Source organism: Vollenhovia emeryi, unplaced genomic scaffold (genome assembly GCF_000949405.1).
Source record: "Vollenhovia emeryi isolate VEMERY1.0 unplaced genomic scaffold, V.emery_V1.0 DF939130.1, whole genome shotgun sequence".
Taxonomy (NCBI): Eukaryota; Metazoa; Arthropoda; class Insecta; order Hymenoptera; family Formicidae; genus Vollenhovia; species Vollenhovia emeryi.
The window spans coordinates 803747-817770 of record NW_011967236.1 but is presented as its reverse complement, the minus strand read 5'-3'; the positions used below and the strand labels follow the sequence as shown (position 1 = coordinate 817770).

At 43.6% G+C, this 14024-nt stretch overlaps 1 protein-coding gene across 4 annotated transcripts in view; it reads right to left on the bottom strand.

The window, feature by feature from the left end:
- Window positions 1-14024, bottom strand: part of LOC105568299 (RNA-binding protein Musashi homolog Rbp6) — a 675186-nt gene that overhangs the window by 528200 nt on the left and 132962 nt on the right. The window contains exon 1 of one of the 4 annotated variants that reach the window (XM_012023850.1): window positions 1898-1934. The exons of the other annotated variants lie outside the window; for them this stretch is intronic. The gene's annotated coding sequence lies outside the window, so the exon portion shown is untranslated. Of the gene's footprint in view, window positions 1-1897; window positions 1935-14024 lie in introns of those variants that run through there. 4 annotated transcript variants of the gene reach the window in all.

Sequence of the window (14024 nt, the reverse complement as noted above, 5' to 3'; positions counted from 1 at the left end):
TTAAACTTTCTTCGCGTTTATTTCGTACAACGGAGCGAAAGAAAGTTGGAAAAAGTTGGGAATTACTTCCCGAAAACTGATAACGAACGCGCTTCCCCCGGCGGGTAAACTCGGTCAAGGAACAAAGCAATGGTAATGGTTAACGTCGATGAGAGGAAACGAAAGCAGAAGGGTTGCTATTCGACTTGGCAAGAGGGAATAGCCGAACACGCACAGGCGGCATTAAAGCACGCCTCATTTGAATCTGGCATGGCCGAGCACCTCGTAAAAAGCAAACTCCGCACAGAAATCGCTAAGTCCCCTCTCTCCCGTCCTCCGTACATCAAACACGCGGAAGTATTAATTCGGACGCGTCAGCAGGGGTGAGAAGCGTGTCGTCGCACTGCGCGATACGTCGATACCGACGACAGTTTCTTATCAAGCCTGGGCATATTTGCAATACCTGGGCTGGTAATCTCTGATTTTACGAACAATGAACCGCATTGCTAATCCCTAAGTTCATAGACTGTAAGTTTAGTAATAAGTTGGGACTACACTAGAGCGGCTCTTGAATAAGTAGTCTCTAAGTTTAGTCCCCCTAGTCTCTGGTTTCACCAAGTTGGAATTACGCTAATAGCGCGAGTTGGAATCACTTGGTATTAATTCTACGTTTGACGCCGCTGTTATTTGGCAATTCCACATTTGCCGTTATCGCCGCTATTCTTGCGTTGCTCGATACATTTCTGTCGTAATATACCGCGATACCGTTTACATCCCGCATTGTCAAATTTAACCATAATAACGATTCACCGTGTCTCGCCGCCGCTTTTCCGTTATGCGGAATCCGCATTCAATCATGATGAGCTATTTCTAGAAACTAGAGATCGGCCGCTCGTTAGCGTCGATCGACCGCGACACACTCGCGATACGGGTGCGCTGTTTCGACGACGGCAAACCGAAATTCCGCCATAACCGAAATTCCCCATCGGCCGGCCGGTAGCGGCTGCTAGCGACGTACTTTATTGGCCGTCATATCTGTCGCTGGCAGGGACAGGCTTTCGAACGATTAATTATAAACAACCAGCCGCAACAATGGCTCTGCGTAATTAAAGCGACCGGTTTCGCTTCCTTTCCCCCTCTGACCTCGCCCCAAACACGTTTATCCGCCCTTGTGACTTCGGCAATATCAAAGCGGCGTTCTCCACCGTTTCGCCCGCTGAATATATCTCAGAATCAATCTTTCCTTGCTGAATTAACTATCTCATTTAACTCGAATGGAATTGACCTTTCCCAAGTTTTACCGACGCCACGCGTATAATCGATATTAGATAAGCGAAGATGACATTAGTCGAAATAATATGTAAACGTATCGTTTCGGTTTGACGACAGTGCCAGAAGTATGGCCTTGTTGTAAAAATTCAAGACTTAAGAAGTAACAGCGTGTATCACGCGTGTCTTGTCGAAAAATCAAATTGTCCAGGAGATACGAAATTCGCTGGAATTGACTTTCGCCAAAACGTAAATTCCCTCGAATTTATGCGTTAAGAAAGTACACGTACATATGTTAGTAGCACGCGCCAAAACGTGGCACGGCAAGTCGTTACTTCGGACTCGCTCCAAGTTAAACGCGCGAGCGAATGTAATCTTTTCCCATCATTATCCGGCCGCGAAATAATTAACGTGGAATCAAATAATTAATTCCAGGAAAGCCCCAAGGGAAGGCGCGAGAGGCGAGGGATACCCGGCGAGTATAACGCGACGCGATAACGATTAGCGCGATTTTCAGAGCAGATAGCTCGGGCTCCCCCTCGTTTCGCCGAGAATTTACGGTCCTCGTCGCCGTAAGAAGGTATACGTCGGCTTGTGCATGTAGCGCGCCTGATTTGTATCGAGCAGATACAAAAGCGGGTGTACTCACTTAGGCCACGATGACGACTTACATATGCGAGCACACTTTCTGTTCGCTCGCTCGCATCGACGCAGACGTCTGCTTACCTAAAACAGAAATAACGGATGCTCGTTACTTTCCCATCGATCATTAGTGTCGTCGACGTTAATAAAGAGCACGAGAGACGTGGCACGGAGTGACGAGGGTTCGTTACTAAAACTGGAGACTTTGATTTTAATGACTTTAGAGAATCTCTCTCTCCCTCTCTCTCTCTCTCTCTCTCTCTCTGCGTGAGAAAGAGTTCCCAAAATAGAATTAATGTAATTTTCAAGTAAATGATACTGACGGATACTCTGTACGCTTTATTCCAGAGAAACGAGTCGTGGCCGAAAAGAGGCAAAGTTGTAAAATTGCATAAACAAAAACACAGTGTAACGTGGCGCTTTAATTCGACAGAAAGTTGCAATATGCAACCGATTGCCCCTCTCTCTCTCTCTCTCTCTCTCTCTCTCTCTCTCTCTCTCTCTTTAAAAGCAATTTGGTTTTCATTAATTTTGAAACATTCTATCACCTGTGTGTTAGAATGAAGTTACAACTGTGCTTTATATAATGTGCCATTTTAATGCGAAATTTCATTTCTGACTACCGACAGAGGGTGGTATCTACAAAGGTACAGCATCAGCATGAAAATATATACTATGTATTAGTACACGCAGCATTGATATGTTAATATTAACGCGTACGTCACTCTACATTTCAGTTCCAAATATTTCAGCGAGCGTCAAAAATTTTCTGCGGTCGCGTAACACATTTTCTTCCCCGTTTATAACTAAATTGGCCGTCCGTTGAGGAAATGTCGGAGTCGCGTCGCAACTCGTTAAGTAAGTTTCTTCATTAGCCTAACGTGCGACTAATTTTTACATGCGCGTGGTCGCTGTAATTGCATTACACGATACAACATACCAAGCGCGCGCACCACCGACTTTTAACTTAAGCTTTAATAGGACAGCTTTACCGCGGAACAGCTGTTTTCTCGTTAAACTCTCCTCTGCCCCTCCCCCCCTCTCTCTCTCTCTCTTTCTTGATTATGACGCAGAATGTTATAAATTAATACGTAAGACACTACCAGGCTTGCGGGCTGCGTGCCAAAGGGACGGGATCAGCAATTTAAGTTCATCGGTGGACGCGAAGTGGTAAATGAGAAGCCATTCTTTCTTCAATTTAAATCTCGATTAATTATTCTATCCTCTGACATCCGCTTAGAAGAGAAAAGTGAAAAAAATCACGAAAAATGTATCTCGACGGACCGTCTGTCCGCTGGGTGATGCGATTACGCGGCTCTACCCGGTCGGCTTAACGCGCATAGAGTACTGCGGGTGAACGTATGTGTAAATAAGACGAGCATGTACCTGGCGCGATCAGGTACATCGCGTAACAATCTTAACCCTCGTATGTCACATATGCAACGCGCATACACGCGCGGGCGCACACGTGTTCGCACGGCGCGGGCGATCTGACAAATTGCAATGTCATTACTACCAATTTGTTTACACGCTGCCGGATAGCCGGTAACATGAGGCCTGCCACCCTGTACGGGTCTCCGCGAGAACTCCACGTATTTATCAGGTGCGCGAGTCAAGCAGGCACGTGCGGTGCCGCGGAGCGTAATCGAAACGTAAAGGATCGTCTACAATAGATGAGGTAAGCCTGGCGTAGGAAGTGAGAGCAGGAGCAAAGCAATGAATCGTTTCCATTTCTTGCTCCTCCTTCAGCTTTTACTCCCGGCGAATTAAAGCGCAGTTCGACCAGTGCTATAAATATTATTTTTAATTATGCCTGTCCTTTAGCTTTTACACTGATCAGTAAAGGTTTTCTTACTTCTTACTGCTGACTTCCAATGTAGACGGTCCTCAAGACTCTTTTAATGATGCGTTTCGACCTCATTCGCAATGTTAAAGTTCGTGCTATTTTTACTTAAGTCAACATATTACCGCAATTCCTCTCTTCCTCTTCCCCCCCCCCTCTCTCTCTCCCTCTTCAATCGACCAAGATGAATATCTAATAAACGATTACTGACATACGCACGTCACGATTTCATTCGTAAAATTAAAGTTTACGTTTATGCTTTACTTGGTTACTTTCGCGTGGATGTCACGGAGATGCTAAAATGTTCCGTGGACACTTTTATTTCTGAAATAGGAAGCACGCGTCATTTTTTCCTCACAAAGCCACGTACATCTGTACAATTCAATTTTTAAGAGGGCGCAAATGTACTTTGCAAGCGTATCAAGAATTATCCTAAAGGACCCTATCTTGTTTTCTTATATTTTCTCGACGCGATATCCTTTTCGAGGGACGAGGGATCTACTTCTATCTGTGAATACCGGGGTCTTAGTGGTGGCTATTCTGGAAGACTTATCGTTAAACGTAGAAACTGGAATGAGGGCCAGATATACCCGTTTCCACGTCCACAGATATGAATGTGTGCCTGTGTACGCGCGCGAGCGCGAATACGTTTTGCACACTAACGAGCGGATTTCGCCGAGTGTAAAAGGGAATTACGTAGAGCTGAAGTTTTCCATCTGGAATCGTTAACCGTGCCACCGAGAGGGTGGACGTTGATCACTTTATAATTGAATGAGGAGGAAAGAGAGGCGACGGTGGCCACGGCGAATATCCTCTTTCTCTTGCGTTTCCTCCGAAATTTCGGTTCGACCGTTTTTCATCCTTTACTTGCTCGGCCCCGAGCTCGGAGCAATATTGGCCGTGCCAAATGTTCCATGTCCACAAAAAGTGTATCGGCGATACATTAAAATAAAAATTTAATCTATGTAAATGTATATGCTTCAACAACGTCCACTATTGAGCCTTTCGGTGGTCAAATTACTAATTGCTGCTAATTATCGGTGCTCAAAACGCATGTATTAACGATAGGTGGGCGCCTAGCGTTTTTAAGTCATTAAGTAGTAAGATGACGGAGTGGCTCTCTCGTTTTCATGATTTTCAAGTTCAACGCAAAGGAGGAGGTACGTCACGTCCTTTAATAATGCATTATGAAACTGATATGGAAGCGAGCGATATAGCCGATGCGCCGTTAAGCGGTAAAGGAAGAGGCGATGTGAGACGGAGAAGAAGTGGAAGGAGGAAGAGCGCCGCGACTTAGCATCTTCCCGACTAACAAACTGCAAATACCCGGACTGCGGCTGCAGGATGACGTTAATTAATATTGCCAACGGTACAGAGTGTCGACGAAGGAATGAAGAAGTCCGCCCGGGTCCGCGAGGGAGGCGGCGAGAGGGGGTGGAACTGCAAGGAGACAGTAGTGGGTTATACGAGGGCAGCGAGAGAGGGAGAAGGAGGAAGGTGCTCCGAGTTTTTATCATCTCTTCCTCCCGACTCGATTCAGTTAAACTTTGAAATAACCCCTTAATGAGTCCGCCGTGCCGAGTAGACCGGATACCGACGAGGCTCTCTCGGATTTTTCTCTCTTTTACCCTCCCGCGCCCTTTCTCTATGTCCCTCGTCTCACCGTCGCTTTATCCGCTTCTTTTCATTTTCCCATTGCGTTCCTACGCCACTTTTCATTTTTCTGAGGTATGAGGCAGCAACCCTTCTCTACCCTGTCCGCGGCTTGACCAACGTTACGATCTTGATTATTGTAAGACCCGCGTCACTCTGTGACTTTGCTTTAAGCGTATCGCATGGTTGATTCTTTCGGCATGAAAATAAATGGGGAAGCCTCGAAGAAGTTCCTTCCGCTACTTCCAGTTTATCTGGCCTCGAAGCAATTAAAAACTTTCAGGTCGAGAAAATTCAATTTACGACGCGCGACTAATGAGAATTGATACACGGTATAAGACTTATTGAGGAAATCTTAATCTTCCTCCGTAGATTTGTACCGATTTCAAACGACAGAAACGGCGATTGATTACTGGAATAGCGATACTGTCCTTATGTTACGTCAATCGACCGTATTATCCGCGTTCTCTGCTGTTTGTATTATATTATTACTTCTCGTGTAAACTTTGAAACCCTCAAGCTACGCTATGTATCTAACGACAAATGGCAACGAGTTTTGTGGAGTGTACCGTTTTGTCGTTGCGAACTTCCAGGGAGAGGAAAGGTTCCTAACGGGGAGGGAATTCACGGGGGGGGGGGGGGGTGTTTGTCCAGCAAAAGTGCTGCATTGTTGCGGAGCTGAGCATTGAGCATACGAGTTCGTTCTTAATGGGCTTTCTGTGTCCGACACGCGGTGGACTCGCGTTTGCCACCATAATTCCGTTCGTTTCGCATTCCAGAATTCGTCCGCGAAGAAATTTTACGCATTTTATGGGAGCATCTTATGGCGCAATTGCGCGTCTCGTTAATCGTAAATCTGGATAAAATGTGAAGACCAACCGTAGGTTTATTTTCGCTATTTCTCCGCACAAAAAAATAACTTGGAAAGATAAAACAACATTGTCCGACAACATTTTATTTTCAAACCTCACTTGTATTGTTTTTATATCTTGTTCGAATATATATTGTAAAATTTCGACAAATTAATTCTGATAGACATTGAAATGTAAAATTTAATCAAATTTCCGACGCATGCTTACGTCGCTATATAAACAATGTAATATAATAGAATTTCATCGTTTGTATCTATAATTATAATAATCTAAAATTATTTTCGCGTCGTGAAATTATGATCTCGTACAAATAAAATGTTGCTATTTGTAATTTCAGTGATACGATTTAATTCCACGGTATCAAAACTGGCATAGAGACAGTAATTTCAATGCCTTTGTCACAGCAATAGATAAATTTCATCGCTTGTATATATACGACTTGAATAATCTACATTATTTTCGTGTTGTGAAATTATGATCGTGTATAAATAAATTGTTTCTATCTGTAATAGTTTAGTGATGCGATTCGAGTCCACAGTACCAAAAGTGGTACAGAGACCATTAATCCCAATGCTATTGCCACAGCAATAGATAATTTTCAAGCATTTTTCTCTTTGTCCATCTCCATTCGAGAATCCTCTTTCAGTATAGCTTTTGAATCATTCATGATTTCGTTTGTAGCACTCACCGCTCGGACAATGTTTCGTATTAATTAGATGAGACTTGTAAGATGACACGATGGTCTCAAATATGTGTGTACATTCATAAATTATTAATTTCGTTACACAGAAAAAGAGGGACCAGCAACGCGAGAGATCAAGCATCGATCGCCCTCGCGGATATTATGGAAAACTCGTGAAATAGAAACAAGAGGAAATATCTACGAAGAGATAGAGATTGAATTGTGAGAATTTGTTTCACGTGACGTTAAACGTTACATTTTCGATCGCAGCTAGATGACGATGTTAATTTTCCACTTCATAATGTCTAATTGATAAGTACATTTTACCGAATTATGAGCAATAATCGTCAAAGATACGATGTAATGTAGACGTACCTAGATTCGATCATGGATTGCAAACTTTAAATGACCAGGTAGGAAAATTTTTATTTCCATAAAATGAATCTCTTTGTAATATTATTTAAAGTGCCAACGAAACTTTCTCTGTGACCTGGTTTTTATCCGCTGTATTTAAAATATAAATAAAAAATAAAATAAGCACAGCGCACGAGTAATCTGTACAGAGCAATAGCAATCAATCTTGCATATAACGTTAATGCGATATGCGTAAAATAGTAATTGCATGTTAATGTATGCACATTCGTTGCGGATTAATAAACCCGTAAGATATTCGCGGGAAGGAATACGAAAAGAGAGAAGTTGCGAGATAAGCATTAAGAGCCCCATTTCACGTAACATTAAACATTATATAACGTTTATGAGCGTGACAACATGACACCGCCGTGTTCGCGGCGCTGTAACAGTTTTCATATGGCGATTATACAGTTTTATCACTAACGCTGAAATGCTAATTAAGCTCTTTTCTAAACATAAATCGTTTTCCGGGGAACAATCCTTCGCAAGTTCTTAGAAACCATTATTTTTCCGTGTAAGGCCCGGTTTCACCCAACGTCGCTTAACTTTAATCTTAGTTTAATTCACGTTTGTCTCTTTCTAAAGTAACAGTTGAAAAGAGACAAGGAACGAATTGAGCTAAACTTAAAGTTAAGCAGCGTTGGTGAAACCGGGCCTAAAGCTTAATAATGTTATCCATAAGTTTCCATTTGCTCGTAGGAGACAAATGTATTTTAATTGTCAGTCAACGACAATTTTGAAGTCATTAAAGAAGTTGCATTAAATAATATATGGTAAAAAATCAATTAATTTACGTCGTGCGATTAAAGGCAATGTTGTTCACACAAGAACAGAAATAATTATAAACTTTAATGAGTTTTCCATCCTTTGATGACGGCAAATGCTGTTGGACCAAATCGCGCGCAACTTTCGCGAAAGTCCCATTGACATCCGACAGTCGGTCTACGTTTCATGATTCGAATCGATTTGCATACCAAACTACTGACTTCTGATCGTTACTGAAGATAATGAAGCTGGAGGCATAAAAGGCTCGTTAAAACGTCGCTGCCGCAACCGTTGAGATGTCTTTGAATCTCCAGGTGGCCTTCAACCGATTCTCCCCTTCCCGGTCTTTTCCTCTTTGAGGTCCTTGTCGACGGCTAGCGAATGTGGAACGACCTTATTGCGCATTAAAACTAACGTCCGCAACATTAACCGGAAGTTTCTCCATCCCCGAACCGGGACGGCGCATCGAATTAGGAGTGCGGTAAGCGAAAATTCCATTTTCGCTAATCTCTTGGAGACGATCGCGGCCGCCAACTTTAATCGCTAACATCGTCGTGTTTAACGACGAAGGAACGACATCGGGGCGGAAGCTGCCAAAACGCCGAACCGTTATCTTTTCATCGATAATACCGAAATAATATGGCAAAGCGTTGGTCGTTTAAATTAATTTTCCTACTTTTATCTTTGATAGCATCTTATAAATAAGAATTTACAATCAAACAATATTTATAAAGTTCAAAGAAGCGTAAAAATGGAAGGACTTGAAAGAGCGTGAGCTTTACAAAGATGCAATCTGCATAAATTACGTTTACTTAAGTTACTTGAGATTTTGTAAAAACTTTTTATAATTTCTTAATCCCAAAAGCTAGTGACAAACCTGAAATTTTTAAGCTAAGGAACACAAGTTAAATACCCGTCACAGAAATCCGCGGTGGTGATTCTACGAACAAAATCAGGGACTTCGCCTAAGACCGCGAAACAACGTCCGAAATGGTGTCCAGACAACTGCGAAGAGGCGACTTTTACGACTGCTCGAATTTTCTTTCACCCAATGGCACGTATCGCCGTCCACGAGGAGTTGGCTAAGACTAGCACGGTGTTCCAGTCGGGAATTTTAGTCCCCTAATTTAGGGACGGTCTCCTCGAGGGGCACTGGCCCGTTGTCTGGCACCGAGGCTGGTGTCACGGTTATGTTTATTTTGTACTTTTCCCTCGATCTCCTCTACGCCCTATTCCCCCTCCTCTTCCACCTCACATCCTCCTTTTAAACTCTAGTTTTCTCGTCTATCCATTCTCCGCGGTACGGTTCATTACGGTGGTCGAGATAAAAGAAGTCTCTCTCTGCGTATTTCCGTTTCCCCCTACTTCTTCCTTCCCTCTATCCGGCGTTTACTGTATTGGCTCACGGGATTATGTTTCGCGAAATGGTATTTTACTTTATTCATCATAAAATATTAGGACTACTTTCCTCATTATTACTCCCCCTCAACACAATCTTATATATCATTAATAATTTTTTTCTTTTTTCACTTGGAGCGTATATTTCTTATGTTATTAACACAGTCTTGTATTTTGTATTAAGTCTTTTCTATTTAACGATAATATATATTTATATACTTCTCCAATGTTAATAAATATTTGTTTCGAATAAATTTTGTTAAATCGAACTTTTCCCTTTCTTCAAGAAATTGGGAAACTTACGAAGTTCACTTATAAAGAAAAGGAGACCTAAAAGCATTTTCACAAACGCGCTCAATTGAGTAAATTATCGATGTCTACTGCGATATCGATCGTACGATTATTTTCCTATCGCACTGGCACGTAAATTCCACTATTTTCGCCATCATGTTCTCACTCTACTCATTTATTAACATTCATTTACCTTGTACGTTACATCACGTAGTCTCATACATAATAGAAGGTACAAAGTATTACTTCCGCTTTCGCAATTACTCTAATTCTGCATTACTGCACTTGTTTGTTCGGCACACTTGAAAGTTTTCTAAAAAATTATTGTTCCTTTTCTCTCTCTCTCTCTTTTTCTTTCTATTTGCTGTTTCAATGTATAAATTAAGGCTTCATTAATCCAGGCCTGTTACCCCTTGCCGCTCTCTAATTTCTACTCTCTTCTTAGTCCACCCGTTATTTGATATTTTTTATCTTTACGACTACAATAGAAAGCAACCACAACAACGATGCCAGAATCATCGTTGTCGACGGTACATCGCTTTTCCCTGAGGCGGCGCTTCATTTCGGTTTTTGGCAACGCGCGAAGTCGTCTCTTCTCGTCTCTTTTTTTTTCTTCCTTTTGCGCCCGCACCCGAAAGGCGGAGGGAGGAGGAATGGCATCGAGAAAGTCTGCGAGATTTCGGATGTGCGTGCCAACGCGATACTCGCCGAATCGCTCTAACGAGGTGCTCTGCGACCGGAAGCGGAAGCGCTAAGTAGCGCCGAAGGACGCCGAAATCAAACCCTGGACAACAAAAACGTACCCGGCATTCGGAGAGCACGTCCGCGATACTGCGGTCGATAAATGCAAATTGTGCCCGAATTTCTAAACAATGCGGAGAAAAGAGACCCTGTATCGCAAAACAATCAGAAGTCGTAAAACTGCATTGGGGAAAAAAAAAGACAGACAGCAACCCATTTTGGAGCCCACAATTAGTAATCACAGTAACAAATAGTAACCACAGAGTGACAACACTTGTTACGTTCTTTGATGTCGGCGATGAAGCTCGAGTCAACAAAATTGCGCGATTTTATTTGTCGCCGGCAATCTCCCTCCGCATTTCGATCCTTTATCGGGAAGAGCGGCTAAAACGTGTTGCGCCGTGCGTTAAATCTTGCACGTTCTGTACCGTATTCTGAAGATGTGACGCGAAAACATGTCGAGGGTCGCTTTCACGCTCTATCCGGTCTTGAAAATTGACGCAGAGGGAGGTCTCTTTAACGAGCGTCCGTCGATCCCTTCGTGTTATCACCGTCGATCACGCCGCGCCGTACCGGGCGTCAAAATCGAAAAACCCGCGACAATGGACGCGGTCGATTCCACGAGCGATTAATCTTCGTTTCGCGTGACATTTCGCGAACGAGATCGATCGATCTGCCCACTCGCGCGAATTCAATGCGCGTATCGTACGCGCACGCACTTACCTTACGCCAAAGGGTTACCGGATAGATGAAGGGAACCGTAGGTGGGGGGGGGGGGAGGGGGAGGAAGCGGGGAGAAGAAACGGAAGGCTGCGAAGTATAATCAAACTCGAGAGCGTCTGGGGCAGAAGTGAGAGAAGAAGGTGGGTGCATCAAGCGTCGTATTTGTGACTTCCTTGGGCTTCGATGGTGCTCAACTTTGATCCCGCGAATAGACGAGACAAACGAAAGTGATCCATAGAGATGGAATGTACGGACAGTCTTGTGAAATATAGGAAAATGTGTCTTGCGTAAAGAGAAATACTTATACTTAGGAACGAACAAATTTAAGGGCACGAAGCAACGTAATAGCTTACGACAGAGACGCAAGCGTGAACGTAGATAGCGCACAAGCTTTGGTGTAAAAGTAACGCCATATATGTAGTTGGAGGGTAAGTACGACATACGCCAAAGCTTCTGCGCTATCTACGTTTACGCTTGCGTCTCTGTCGTAAGCTATTACGTTGCTTTGTGCCCTAACTCTTCGTGCAACAGGCATAAAAAGCTAGAAGAAATTGCTCGTATGTTGTCACGTTACGTTTTCCCGGCGTAATAAACTAAAGTCCCAACCGAGCTCTAGCTATTTTGACGACTTTCCGATGTATGTGTTCTTTGTAATAAAATTATTTCCCGCTCCAAAAATTTGCTCTACAAAGGAAAGAGTCGGGCAATAAAAAGTCAATAAAATAAAATATTTACATTTCAATTAGGTAAGAAAGTTCGCAATTTCTAAGAGTAAAGTAATTACCCAGCGAGCTGGTAAGTTAGGACCGCTTAAATATTGCAGCGGCATTTGCGAGCGGTAGAAGCGAAAGGGTTAAACGCAAAAGTAAACCACCTCGAATGGAAGGGTTAAGCCGGCTCTCGTCGACCTCAGCGTGTTTCCTCGAAGCCCGAGATGGCTTTTCCCGTCTCATTCGCCGTGTAATTAATATTCTCGGAAAGACAGTAATAGTGCACCGACTGCTGGCCCGCGAAGAGAACGCCCGTTCGTTGCCGTTGACCGAGGTCGACTCTGATATCCTCGGGAATCATACGAGAGAACCGTGCGAGCGCACATGTCCCACCTACGTCTCCGCCGTGATCGTGGACCAGAAATCAATTACGCGAAAGCGAGACGGAACGACCTTTCTTGTCATGTTTTTTTTTTTTGCAGCGCAACAATGAGCGCGACCGTAGTCGCTCTCTGTTTCTTCTTGAGTACTTGACTAACTGGCTCGACACCTTTTCAGAGATCGATCGATGGCGTAAAATGTCACAAGGTTAAGTCAATTGAAGTCGAATGGTTTCAAATACGTTAGGTAAGAAAAGAAGGAACTAAGGGGAAGGATTGATTGAAAAATCTACATTAAATATGAGTGACAAAAGTGCGAGTCTGAGAAACGGACGCAGACTCGACGAAAATTTCGGGCGTGTCGCGAAAGGCGAGAGACGATGAACGGAAAAGGAATAAAGGGGGGAGAGCACGGGGAAGAATGGGAGAGAGAAATAAAGCCGAGATGAAAGAGCCGGTTCGGGTCGCCCGTGGCCGTTATGGATGCAAATCCGCGTACGAAACGTATAAAAGATTTGCAAGAACAAATACACGCCTGGGAGTTCGGCCTCGAAGATGGGAAGAGGCCATGAACAAGAACGAGTAGGAGAAAAGGACGCGGGAGGAAAGAGAAGAGGGCGGAGAGGACTCGGTCTCCGATGGATTCAAATGAGGATAAATATTTATAAAAGAGTGCGCCGATGGAGTTCCCTTCTCGATTCCTACCTCGAGTCGGGATGCGGACGTTGCGAGGAAATATTGGTTCTCGCACCGCCTCGCGAAATGAGAAATACAAGGAGAAAGGCTGAGGAAAGAGGGGATAAAAAAAGGAGAGAGAGGACGCGGGAGGAGCAGAATCGAGGGACGCGAGTGGAATATCCGCGATAGAGTCGCCTTGACCAGATTTAACCGGCTTGGAATTTAGCGGGTGATAAACACCCTGTTGATTTTCACGTTTTAATCGTCCCTAAACTCCGAGAGAAAACTCGCGCGACTTTTCACGTGACTTCTCGCTACTTAGGCTATTTTCACCAAAGGATACCAGAACTCTTCGCGCTACGTGCAAATACGCGTTCGGATCTAATAACTTCCTTTCCGGGATTACCGAACGTTTCCGGATTATCATTAAAACTGACAGTTGGATCTTTTCAAGTCGAATTAGCGATAAATACCATGGGAAATCGCGTATCAAAGTTCAGCACATTCGGCAAGGTAAATTGCCGGGGGCGTATTTTTTCCCTCCGCTTAGCCGGCGAATTCTCAACGCTTTTAGAAAATTAACGTGCGGCTTGTGTGCCCGCTTATATCTGCAACGTATATAAGGCACTTTGAGTTAACTAGCGTAAGCGTTTAGGTCGTTAGCGCAAGTAGCCGCGTTATTATTAGAGTTACGAGAATAACATAATATTATCCTTCTCCCGCGAAACGAATGAAATCAAATCCGCCGTTCCCCTCGTCGACATCGCCGCCGAGCGAGGATGTTAAATAACGAGCTGCGGCGGGTTTTCGACGTCGCTGAAGAAACGGGAAAAGGAGAGAGAAAGAGAGAGAGAGAGAGAGAGAGAGAGAGAGAGAGAGAGAGAGAGAGAGAGAGACAGAGGAGACAGAGAGAGACAGAGAGAGACAGAGATATTATTAAAACATTTTTATTAATATTAAAATTGATAATTAAAAGAATTCTTG